The 11657-nt window shown below is 58.5% G+C and overlaps 1 pseudogene; it reads right to left on the bottom strand.

Annotated features, from left to right (window-relative positions):
* Positions 1-10576: 10576 nt before the first annotated feature.
* Positions 10577-10696, bottom strand: LOC112483041 (annotated as a pseudogene).
* Positions 10697-11657: the final 961 nt, after the last annotated feature.

An 11657-nucleotide genomic window follows, 5' to 3' on the forward strand; every position in this document is an offset into this window, starting at 1 on the left:
AGCGGGGACAGCGGGGGACAGCAGCTGGCCTCGGCCTCCTGTGCCCTGGGTCTGGGCTTCGGGTCTGCGCGTGCGCGGCGCCGCCTGCCACGCGGCTTTCCCGGGCGACGGCCCCCCTCCCAGCTCGCCGGACCCCCGGCTTGGCCCGCCCCCTCCGGGGTCCCCGCTTGGGTGCTCAGGAGCCGCCTCTCCCCTCGCTCTCCGCGCCCTCGAGTCTCCGGCCGGCCCTCCCGCGCTGCTCCCCGCGGCCGTGGGTCACCCCATCCCACCCCGTGTAAGCCGAGCGGCCGCGCTGGGCCCGGCTCCCCGCGCTCATGCCGCGCCGCTTGGGGTCTCAGCGTCTGGTGTCGGCTTCTGAGTGGGAATCCGTTCCGCGTGGACACGAGCACTTGTAGTTTTTCATTTTTAGCCTGAGTGTTTTCTCTGACAAGGACGTCATAAGAGTTACATTGTCCTAAATAAATACGAATACTCTCCCTTGCATGTACTTAGGAACGTCGTCACTTTGATGTCACCTGGTTGGCCTCGATGTCACTGGCCCTGTTGTGTTCATTCGGGTTCTAATGGCCTGTGAAGATCCTCGCCGCCTTGTTGGGTACTTTGGTTTTCGGGGGAGTTCATTTCTCCGCGAGGGTATGGGCCACCAGGAGTCCTGGTGCCCAGCCAAGTGTCCAGCCTGGACTCAGCGAGTAGCTTGGGAGACAGAGTGTAGGGTGTGGGGAGCGCAGTGCTGGGTTGGGGGTAGTGTGGGTCCCGCGAAGAGTTTGCGGTGAGGAACCCGGGGGAAGAAACCGCAGGAAGTGGGCTGAGAGCCCTCGGAGTCAGAAGTGGGCGCCCTGACCTGGCTGGGACAGTGCATCGATGGGCTCAGCACCAGAAGGGACTTTAGGAGTCGGTGCCACTTGCAGATGTGGAAACAGGGCCTGGGCGTCAGCTAAGGGGGTCTAGGGCAGGGTGCCTGCTCTGCCGAGTCCGCTGGGGTGCATGGCACTTCTCAGCTCCTTTTGCTGCTCTCCCATCCCTGAGAGTTTGTCCTCCGTGGGATAACATCCCCCCCATGGCCCAAGGAGATGCTTGATGGTCCTGAGTCCAGAGCTGGGGTAGGAGAGGCCAGGCCAGAGGAGGGTGAATGCATGACAAAGTGCACTACAGAGGACGGGGTGTCACCCCCCAGGTACGACGGGAATCTGCACAATAACGGGGAAGAAGGAACACCGTCACCAAACCAGCTCCGTGCAGGCTGGGGCTTAGCGGTCATGGTGTGCCTCTTTTCCTCTTTGGGTGGGGGGTGGGCTGGGTCCGGTTCCAGTGAGCTCTCCTGCTCAGGCTCTGTACACCCTGTGGGTGCCGCTTAGCTCCCACTCTCCCCGCGCCCCCTGAGACACCAGCGCCTGCCACGGGCTGTGTTTCTTGAGATCTGCGGGGCCGTGGTACGGGGCAAGGGCAGGTGGGAGCGTGTCCTGTCCTAATCGCTGGTGGGCAGGAGTGAGATATTCCTGAAGGACAGTAAAAACAACAGAAAAAATCACGTCCAGGCCTACAGCCCAGGGTTTGACATGAGAACTTGCAGGCTGGGCCCAGGGCCGTCACGGAGGCTGGGAGGGAGGGCCTCCCGGAGAAAGAGGTGAGGACCTGGCGTTCCCAAGATGGGGAGGGGCGAGGGGGCCTTAGGCCTGGCAGCACCGGGGGCACCAGCCAGCCAAAGCAGGGTCCCCATGGGCAAATTCGAATGTGTCCTGCATTCCGGGTGAGGGCACTGTGAGATCAAGTTCGACATGTCCCAGTCCCAGAGTGTTGCCTGGCAACTGTGTTCTCATTTGGTTTTAGATGATATTTCTGCTTAATCTTTCTCTTGCTCTTAAAAATGGAATACAGCATGGCAGTTCTGCTATTTCAGTTCTGGTGAATCCAGATTTTACTGTATCAAGGTTTTATTGGCTGGTTAGAATTAATTATAATGCTGGGATATTTAACAGGGCCACTGTGCAGCATTCACTGGGGCAAGTGAAAAATGCAGTCGAGTGCGTGTGGCACTAACGTGATCTGTCCCTCGCCGGTAACTGTATTGAAGTGTAAGTCACATAGCCATGGGCAGGAAGACCCAGGTAATGGAACTTCCTCTGCAGCTTCTCCTAGAGACCCCAGTTCAATTCAGGGGAGCTCAGAGGCTTCAGAGATCAAGGGACTCGGAACATAAACGAAACAGCTCGCAGAATTGTTCAATATGGTTTTTTCAAGATCTGTCAGCAATAACGGCCACCCGAGGTGGCTCGGTCCCAGGTTCCCCATCGTCAGCATACCTTTTTTCCTGGTTTATCTGAATTATTTATGCAGAAAATGTTTTCGCTACTTAGAAAGTCCTGTTTCTATACACATTTCTTCGTAGACATTGTCACATGTCTCTATTGTCACATTTTTCCTCCCATCTATTTTTGAGAAATTCCTGGGACGTGAACACAGCAACAGCAGGACGCCGCGGTCCCTCCCAGGAGCAGAGAACTCGGCCAAGGTGGCCGTGCCCCACGGGGCTAGGAACAGGGTAGCTGGTCTGTAGGCGGCCTTTGTAACTTTGTGACTTTCCGATGCACAGGACTGTTACTTGTCCTGTCCGTTGCTGACGCTGCAACGTGTATAAGTGCCCTGCGGGTCCCTCTGCCTCTCCCTCCCCCCACACTCCCCTATTGGACGGTTATTTTCGTGTCGCGAAGCTGACAGACATGCCTTTTGTTGCGTAACCACGATGAAATCGCCCTCATTCTCCGGTGTCTGTGTGAGGAAGGAGCTTCAGGCCCCGGCCAGCGTCTCCCGCCCTGCGGGGGCACACCTGCGCCAGCGGCCAGGAGCCCGTCCTAGCGTGAAGGCCACACCCTCTCCTCGTATGCCATCTTTGCTTTAAAACCGTGCCCCATTTCAGTTTTTTAAAAATATTTCCACTAATACCTTTCATTTCTTAAAATCGATCATCGCAGGTCTTTTTGGTAACTATTAGGAGCCCTCCTGTGTGCTCAGGTGCACCCCACGAGGGTGTCCTGGGAGTGTCTGCAGATGGTGGTTTCTGTCCTTTACTTTTTCTGGAAAACTCTCTGCAGGGCCTTCAGTCTGCTTGCCTCACTGCTTTTGGGGCATAATTAAAGAAAAAATAAACACTGCTGTGGACGTTACAGGACGTGACACTCGCCACCCTCTCTTTCCGAAGCTGTAAACATGATGGATGTCCCGTTATTGGATTGTTATCAAAGATAGACCAGCTTATGAATTGCAACAAAACCTGAAATATCATCAATGAGCACAGTCAGATTAATGGTTTGTAAACCAGCTGCTTAATCGTTGTGTCACAAAAGGTCTAGCAAGATTGCCTGGCCTTCCCCAGCAGGCGTTAGTCTGAGAACGTGGATTTTTCCAGTAGCTGTTTGTTTCTTCTTCCTTCATGTCCCGCGGCCAAGGCGATAGACCACCCTGGCCCAGCCTTCTGTACCGGACGTGACTCTCGGGGCAGTGGCGGTGTGTCTGCCTGTTTAGGAGCCCAGTGCAGGCATCCAGGCTGGGCTACGGTCTCTCATGCATGTGCCCTGGGCTCAGCTTCCCTGCCACACCGAGCTCAGGGCCTCACGGGCAAGGGACATGCTCTCTCGGAGGGCACAGGAGTCGGAGCACCTGGGAGTTTATAGCAGCACGTGAGCATGTGGTCCGCGGCGGTTTCCATGCAGAGCAGTGGCTACGAGGCGGGTGCGGGATTGGACAGCCCCACTGTGCACCTGCTGGCTGACCTTTCCTCCCCAGAGCTGAGATGGCCACACCAGCCGCCTCCGACGGCCACCGGGAGGCACAGCCTCACGAGAAGCCGAGCGGGAAGAGCCTCCGTGAACCTGGCCCCTGTGCTGGTGGCAGCTACGTGTGCCCGTCCTCCAGGCTTCTCTGGAGACCTCTGCCCACCCAGTTCTGGTTCTGTTCACAGCTCAATGTGACAAGCAGCCCCAAAGGGCCCAGCCCACGGCTTACCAGACTAGAACAGGTGAGCAGCCAGGTGTTAAACTAGCTTACTCAGTTGATTTTTCTACACGATCAGAAGGGTGGGACTTGAAGTCATCTGGGCGGCAGAGGGTCACGTTGTGTGTGGGAGGTGGACAAAGTCAGGAGGCATTAAGTCAGAAGCAAAGACAAGTGCATTGGACTTTTGTGAGGAGCAAACCGGCAGGGGCAGAGTGACCAGTTCCTCTCAGACAGCAGCCTGGGGACTGAGGGACACCGTGGCAATGGGGTCATGATGGCACGCTGGCGAAGGCTCTGTGCAGAGCCGCGCTGTGGGTGAAGCTGCCTGTGACGCCCGCACATGTGGCCAGTGCTGAGTGTCATTCCCTGTAACTAGGTTCAGCTGTAACTAGGTTCCCTGTAACTAGGTTCAGGAACCCAAAATCACAGTGGCTAAAACAGGACAGAAGTGCACTTTTTGTCACGTGAAGGAAGCACAGAGGTGGACACTTCAGCGCACAGGAAATTCTCGGTGGGGTCCCTAGTGACCAAGGTGCTTCCACTCACTCCCATGGCGGCTGCTGGAGCTCCAGCCTTCACATCTGGCCACCCCCAGCTTTCGAGGGGGTCTCTGGCAGCTCTCAGACTCCTGCTTAGATGTCATCTTTCCCAGCTTAGTTGCCACCTTCACTGACTGCAAGGGAGTCTAGGAAATGTGTGCGTAAGTCAGATGGCTGCGTGTGCCTGGAGGTCAGGGGACCGGTCGCTAAAGAGGGAAGGCAGGACTGCGTGTGGTGCGCCGTCACCACACGTGTGTATTTTGGTCCTTGTCCCCGGCATGGGCTGCTGCCCCTAAGTCCCTTGAGGTTTCACCCCACTGCTCCTTCTCCAGAGAGAAAAGGGGCTGGCCGTGGAGTTGGTGACTGGTCACGGCCGCATGATGACGCCTCCATAAAACCCCAGGCGTGCAGTGGCCGAGAAGAAGGGGCCGCGGTGGACGAGCTGCGGAGACTTGGTGTAGGGTCTGCTGACGGGACGGAGGTGAGGTAGACAGGGGCAAAGTGGGGACCGAATCTCAGGGTGGCCACTGTTCCCCGCAAAGGGCGACAGCACAGAGTAGGGCTCTGGGCGCACGCGGGAGGCCCCGGCACGCAGGGCTGCCACAGGCCGCCAGTTCGCGGGGAGCTCGGGCTGGGCCTGTCCCATGGAGTCGGCGTGTGGGGGGCGGTGGGCGCTCGGTGCCACGGCCAGGGTGGTGACGCTGACGGAGGTGGCGGAGCAGCCACACAGCCCCGGGGACACGGACGCCGAGAGCTTTGGGAGAAAAGACACCCAGCCACAGAGACGCTGGGCTAAAACGAACAGAAACAGGGCGACGTGGGGAGCTGGAGGCCGCACGGGAGGGCGTTTCAGGCAGGAACCGGACACACCGCGCCGCGCTGCTGGTCAAGCAGAAAGGATTTTTGGCACGATGGAGAAGGACCTCGCCAGGCCAAGGCCGCGGGGCTTCCGGGCGCAGCAGCCACGTGCGGGAGGCTGACCTGACCGCGCCCGGAGCTCAGCCACCAGCCCAGCCACTGCCTGGTCCCTCCTTACAAAGGTCGGGTCCTCTGACAAATCCGTTTGAGGCCGGGAGCCCCTCCCTGTGCCTGTCCCGCGGGCTGCTCCCACCCCTTTTGGGAACAGCAGTTGTGCCTGTGACTCAGCAGATGGGGCCCGATTAAACCCGAGCCCTCTGCGTCCCCTTCCCGCAGAAAGCGCCTGGGAGAGGTCCCCGCAGTCGCGAAGCTTCGACCACCTTCGTCCTCTCTCAGCCAGCCTTCCTGGGCGTGGCGCGAACTGCTCTGCGTCCTCCCTCCCGAGTGGCTCCAGTCCGGTCCCCACAGAAATGCCCAGGGCACAGAATGACAAAGCAGCTGAGGGCACCAGGAAGGGGACGTAGGGCTACGAAGACGAAGCCGCCAGAGGAAACGGCCGCAGAATGAAGCCGTTCTCCTGGCTTCTTGTTCAGCCGTGGAGAAGGCCACACACCGGCCTGGGAGGGGACCAGGACCTGCCGTGTGCAGAGAGGAGGGGGCTGCCGTGCAGAGGGGACCTGGGAGTGGGCGCTAGGGCCGGAGAGCCCTGTCTCCTGAGCTTTCCGTCCAGAAGGCCCTGACAGATGAGCTGGACAGCGCCTGTGTGTCCCCTGGCACTGCTTCCAACGTGGCCCCTCGCGGGGTCTGGCATGGTGCAAACACGGAGGCCAGAACACGGCCCACACAGTCTGCCTAGGAGGGACCGGCGAGCACAGAGCTCGGCCTCTCCGTGGCCTCTGCTGCGGTGATGGGGACATGATGGGGTTCTCAGCAAGGATCTTGGGGACAGATGTCATGCGTGGCTGGTCCAGAGCAGCCAACGTCGCATAGTGGCTTTTGCCTCCGTTAAGGTGTGGTCTGCATCAGCATCTCTGGGACCTGCATGGGGAACGCAGTTTCCTGGGCCCGCCCGGACCCCCTAGACAGTCTGGGGGGATCCCCGCCATCTGCATTTTGCCAGCACTCGAGTGAGTCCGTGTCCACGCGGCTTCAGAACCAGCGGCATTGATTGGTGAAGGTTCCCAGAGTTCAGTGAGGCTGGGCTGATCTCTCCGCCTCTCCGTCCATTCCAGCTGCTATGACTCACGCACAGAGCTTATGTCTGACAGTTCTGCGGGTCCCGAAGTGAGGCGCCAGCACTGTCTGGCAGGGGTGGTCCTGGATGGCTGCCTCGCCACCGTGTCCTCCTGGGGTGGACGGCTCCGTGAGGCCTCTACCCTCATGACGTCATCACCTCCCAAAGCCTCCACCTCCGATGAGCATCATGCCGGGGGGCAGGACGTCACCGTTACGAATTTGGGGGACACAAGCACTCGCTCCGCTGCAGTATCTGAGCCTCCAGTCGCTTGGCGGGGCTGTAGCGCGGTGTCCCTCGCATGGCAGGGAACGAAAGATGCGTTTGGTTCCAACTAATACAATTCGAAGCCAAACCAAATCAGACAAGATAAAAATCAAAACACGGAAACTTGATTGTCTTAGGATCGTATCCGGCAGACGGATCTAGGGAACCGGACCGTGTCGCCGGACCAACTCCATCTCCAGAGCTCTGCCCGCTGCGCTGCTTTCTCTCCAGCGAGCCCTCTGCAAATGGCAGCAACACCAGCTCGGGCTGATGGTGCCCCCCAAATACAGCTGCTCTCTCTGCTTCCCAGACGCGGGGCACGGTGGCCTGGAGGTGGTTGCCGGGGCCCTGGGGTCATGCTCACCCTGGAGCAAGCTTGCGTCCAGAGGGAGCAGCCTCAGCCAGGTGCCTGGTCCTGAAGAGGGTGTCCCCCTCGCCCTCAGCCCCCGGATCCCAGGGGGAGACCGCCCAAGGCTGCAAACAGACCCGCAGGGGGACTCAGCGACTTTGTACTTTTCTTAGAGTGAGGACTGTCCTGTCCTTCCCTCTGAGCCCTCCCAGGCTCTGGGGAACGTGTCCTGTGACCCATTCATAGACCTGCCTGCCACTGGCCACTTCTAGGACACAGAGACCTGAGCAGGGGGTGCCAGAGCCAACACGGGAGTAGCCCCCTTAGCCTTCACGTTCACACCTCATTCTGACGGCCCCTCGGGTGGGTTTCCTGCACCTGCTGGACTTGAGGGTGGGCGTCTGAGTGCCCGCAAGGGTGCGCATTGCCCACCCGGAGCCCGTGGGGGAGACGGATTCATCGAGCAACCTTTCATTCTGTGAAATAGAAATGAAAAGCCCCTGGTCCTTGTTTACTGGAAGATAAATCATAGTTATCACGGGCAACAAAGTGTTCATTAAATTCGACACAAAGTATGTATTTAAAGCGTCTGAATGTTTCCTGATGGGAGCGTTTTCAAGGGCATTTCTCTCGGTGGCTGTTTTTGTTGGCCAGTGCACAAGGAGCCAACATCTACCTTGGAGAAAGGTTGAGAGGGGCCATCCGTCCACAGTGGGTGTTGGCAGCTCTTGTCCCCCTGGCGTTGGCTCGGGGCCTGGACGGAGCCCCTCCCCTGGCCACCCCAGCGGCCCTGTGCACTGGCCCGGGGCCTTCCCGTTTCTCTTCCTGGGGCACCCCTCAGCATTCCTCGAGTTGTGACTCACTACCTTTGCCACTTCTCAGGAGAGTCATCGAGACAGAGGGAGGCCACTTCCTCCCGCCAGTCTGAGAGCATCGGAGTGGAGGCCGTTGAGGCAGCCGCGGACCTCTGCTTGCAGCCTGTCCCGGAGACCATGGGGCCTCTGCGTGCGGGCTGAGGGGAGCCCAGGCCCCCAGAAGACAGAGCTGAAGGGTGCTGGGAGGAGGGAGGCCCCCGTGTCTCGTCGGGTTGGCTGCATGTTCGCGTGGGCTCAGCGGGAGGCACCGGTGGAAACCAAATGTCAGCTTCCTCGCAAGCAGCCGGTGTGAAACAGGCTGCATTTTTGTCTGGATGCTCAGGACGATATCTTACAATTTAAAAAATGAGCTTCCCACAGGGCTGACGAAGATGTGGGGAAAGGGGCGCCCCCGTGCCTGTCGGGGGGACTGCAAAGTGGTGCAGCCGCTATGGAAAACAGTCTGGAGGTTCCTCGAAAAATTAAAAATAGATCTACCGTATGACTCAGCGATTCCACTGCTGGGTATTTACCTGAAGAAATTCAAAATACTAATTTGAGAAGATAAATGCACTCCTGTGTTCATTCGGCATTATTTACCATAGCCAAGATGTGGAGGCCACCTAAGTGTCCATCAATAAACGAATGGATGAAGACGAAGTGGTACAGCCATAAAAAAGAATGAAATCTTACCGTTCGTGACAACATGGGTGGACCTAGAGTAGGGTCCCCAACCCCCGGGGCGCGGACTGATGCCAGTTCGTGGCCTGTTAGGAACCGTGTGGACGTAGAGCAGGGGTCCCCAACCCTCGGGGCACGGACTGATGCCAGTTCGTGGCCTGTTAGGAACCGGGCCGCACAGCAGGAGGGGAGTGGCGGGCGAGCGAGCGAAGCTTCGTCTGTATCTGCAGCCACTCCCAGCGCCAGCATCGCCACCTCCGCTCCGCCTCGGATCCTCAGGGGTTACATTCTCATAGGAGCACCGGTCCCTGGTGCCACAGAGGTTGGGGACGGCTGACCTAGAGAATGTTGTGCTGAGTGAAATAAGTCAGAGAAAGACAAATGCCATGTGATTTCACTTATATGTGAAACCTAAGAATAAAATAAATGAACAAACAAAACAGAAACAGAGTCATGGATACAGAGAACATTTTGATGGCTGCCGGATGGAAGGGGGTTAGAGATGGGTGTAAAAGGCGAAGGGATTAAGAAGGGCAAATTGGCAGGTACAAAATAGTCACGGGACGTCAGGCACAGCACGGGGAATAGTAGGGTAACAACTACGTATGGTGCCGGCTGATTACAAGACCAGTCGAGGGGGTCACTCTGTAAGGTATACAGATGCCTGACCACCACGCTGGACACCTGACACCGATATAACATCAACTGTCAACCGTAACTGAAAAATAATTAAATGAATAAATAATACCCTCCGCGCTCCAAGACCTGAGCTTCCCGTGGCTCCAGGAGTGCCCTTCCGGTCCGGCCGGCCGCCCCCCAGGGCAGGGTGCGCTGCGATCCTCACTGTCCTAGCTTCGTGGGAACCACTGCCCCAGCGGGACGTCAGGACACGCACGAGGAGGACAGAAACGGGGAGGCGGGCAGAGGGGCCTCGCTTTCTCCGGCCGAGTGGAGCGCTCTGGTCTGGGGTTTTCTCGCGTCGGACGTGCACATTCGTCATAACGCGTGACCGAGCATGTGGAGGGTGTGCAGATAAACAGAACCGTCCCCAAGTCAGGGCAGAGGCGGCTTATCCGGAGCTTGCTAGGGCATGGCGTTGGCCACCGTCCCTTGCGTTTGGCAGAGATTCGGTGGCGGGCAGGTGGGAGAGGGTCACGGTGACCCCCGGGCTGCAGACGGAGGCTGTGGGCCGGGGACCGAGGGGGCTGCCTAGGAGCGGGCGTCCCCTTCCATCACTCAGGGCCACGTTTGGCTGTCCTCGGTTGATTCTGAATTGAAAGTGATGGGCCAATAGACACTGACCAAGTCCTGACCGCCTGTGCCTGCGGCAGCAGAGGCTGTGGGTTGGAGCTCCGGGTCCCGCATAGCCTGGCCAGGCCACACACTGTGCAGTCACATTCCGTGTCCCCAGCAGCACACTCTGTCAGGGCTGGACCCACTGGCCTCTCAAGTCTGAATCTGCTTAGAGGGGCTGGGTGCTCCCACTCGAAGGGTCTCTGATGGGCAGCTGCAGGGGTGTCCTGGGTGCCACTGGGGGGAGGGTGACAGAAGGCCTGTGGGGGGTTCGGGTCTCCTGCAACCCCCACAGAAGCTGTGTCTGTGTTTCATTCATTGTTATCTACAGGTCCTCGTAATTTAGAAAACGGAGTATAAAATCACTGAATCTAAAACACCTGGGTGTTAAAAATCAAGCGGTTTCTTTCTTTTCTTTTTTCTTTTTTTTTTTTAGGTGAGGCGACCCTTGGTTGACCTCACAGGTTGCAAGGACCTTGTCAGCTTACGATCCCTTATTTTTCATTTTTTACGCTTACAGCACCTGGTCTTCCTAGGTGGTCTCCCATACCAAGTGCTCACCAGGCCCGACCCTGCTCAGCTTCCGAGATCAGACGGGATCGGGCGTGTTCAGGGTGGTGCGGCCGTGGTCAAACGGTCTATTTCTAAGGGTGAGTGGACTTAGCGGCCCCACCTCGGGGAGACTCCGCTCGTGAAATCTTTAAGTGGAGCCTTGTTGAAAAAAGCAGCCGTGACCAGGAAACGGGCCGCTTCCTGGGCTGGGTGGGGACACGGGGCCGGCAGCGTCCCAGGCCCCGCTCCTCCTCGCTCTGGCCTTCGCTAGTCCCGGTGCCGCCGCTGCAGAATCTCCGTAATGCCCAAGAGCGGCCGTGGGTGTCGGCCACGCCTGCCTAACGGGCTGTGAAACGAGCGGGGTGATTTGTCTCTGGCCGCCGAGCCCCTGGTTAAGTAATGGCCAGGACGGCGGAAGGAAGGCCATGTGTCTTGTCACCCGACAAGGGCTGGAGGCGCTGGCTTCCCTAACCGCAATTGATTAAAAGGTAAAAATATTTATGGGCACACGACTCGTTTTCCATTATCGAGAATCCCTTCTTTTTCTCAGTAATGGGCTTCTCCATCATCATTTTGGGAGAATGCTAACGTGATGGATCTTCGTTTCTCGAATCACGGTAACTCCTAACCGGAGGCTGGGGTCCTGCTCGCACCCACGGTGCCCTCACCCCTGACCGGGCGCCTCCTCAGAGGTTGTGTAATAAAGTCCAGCCTCTTCCTCTCCTTTGCTCTCTGTTTCTCTCCCTCCCGCACTCGGGGGGGCCAGCGGTCCCGTCCTGAGCCGCCCCACTGACAGCCCACAGCAGGACAGCGAGCTTGGAGGGGGCCACAGCCTGTGAGCGGCCACAGGACTGAGGACACGGCCAGGCCGCCCAGCCCCTGACCCACACGACCTCGTGAGAAGCCAAGTGCTGCCGATGTAAGGTGCCGGGGTCTGGCGAGCTGGGGGGCGGCGGTAGGTGAGCAGCGCAGGTCGTCGCCCGCTGGGGAGCATCCCATGGCTCATGGAGACGCTCGGCTGAGTGGCCGGAGCACCGCGG

The sequence above is a fragment of the Pteropus alecto genome, unplaced genomic scaffold, assembly GCF_000325575.1.
Source record: "Pteropus alecto unplaced genomic scaffold, ASM32557v1 scaffold56, whole genome shotgun sequence".
Taxonomy (NCBI): domain Eukaryota; kingdom Metazoa; phylum Chordata; class Mammalia; order Chiroptera; family Pteropodidae; genus Pteropus; species Pteropus alecto.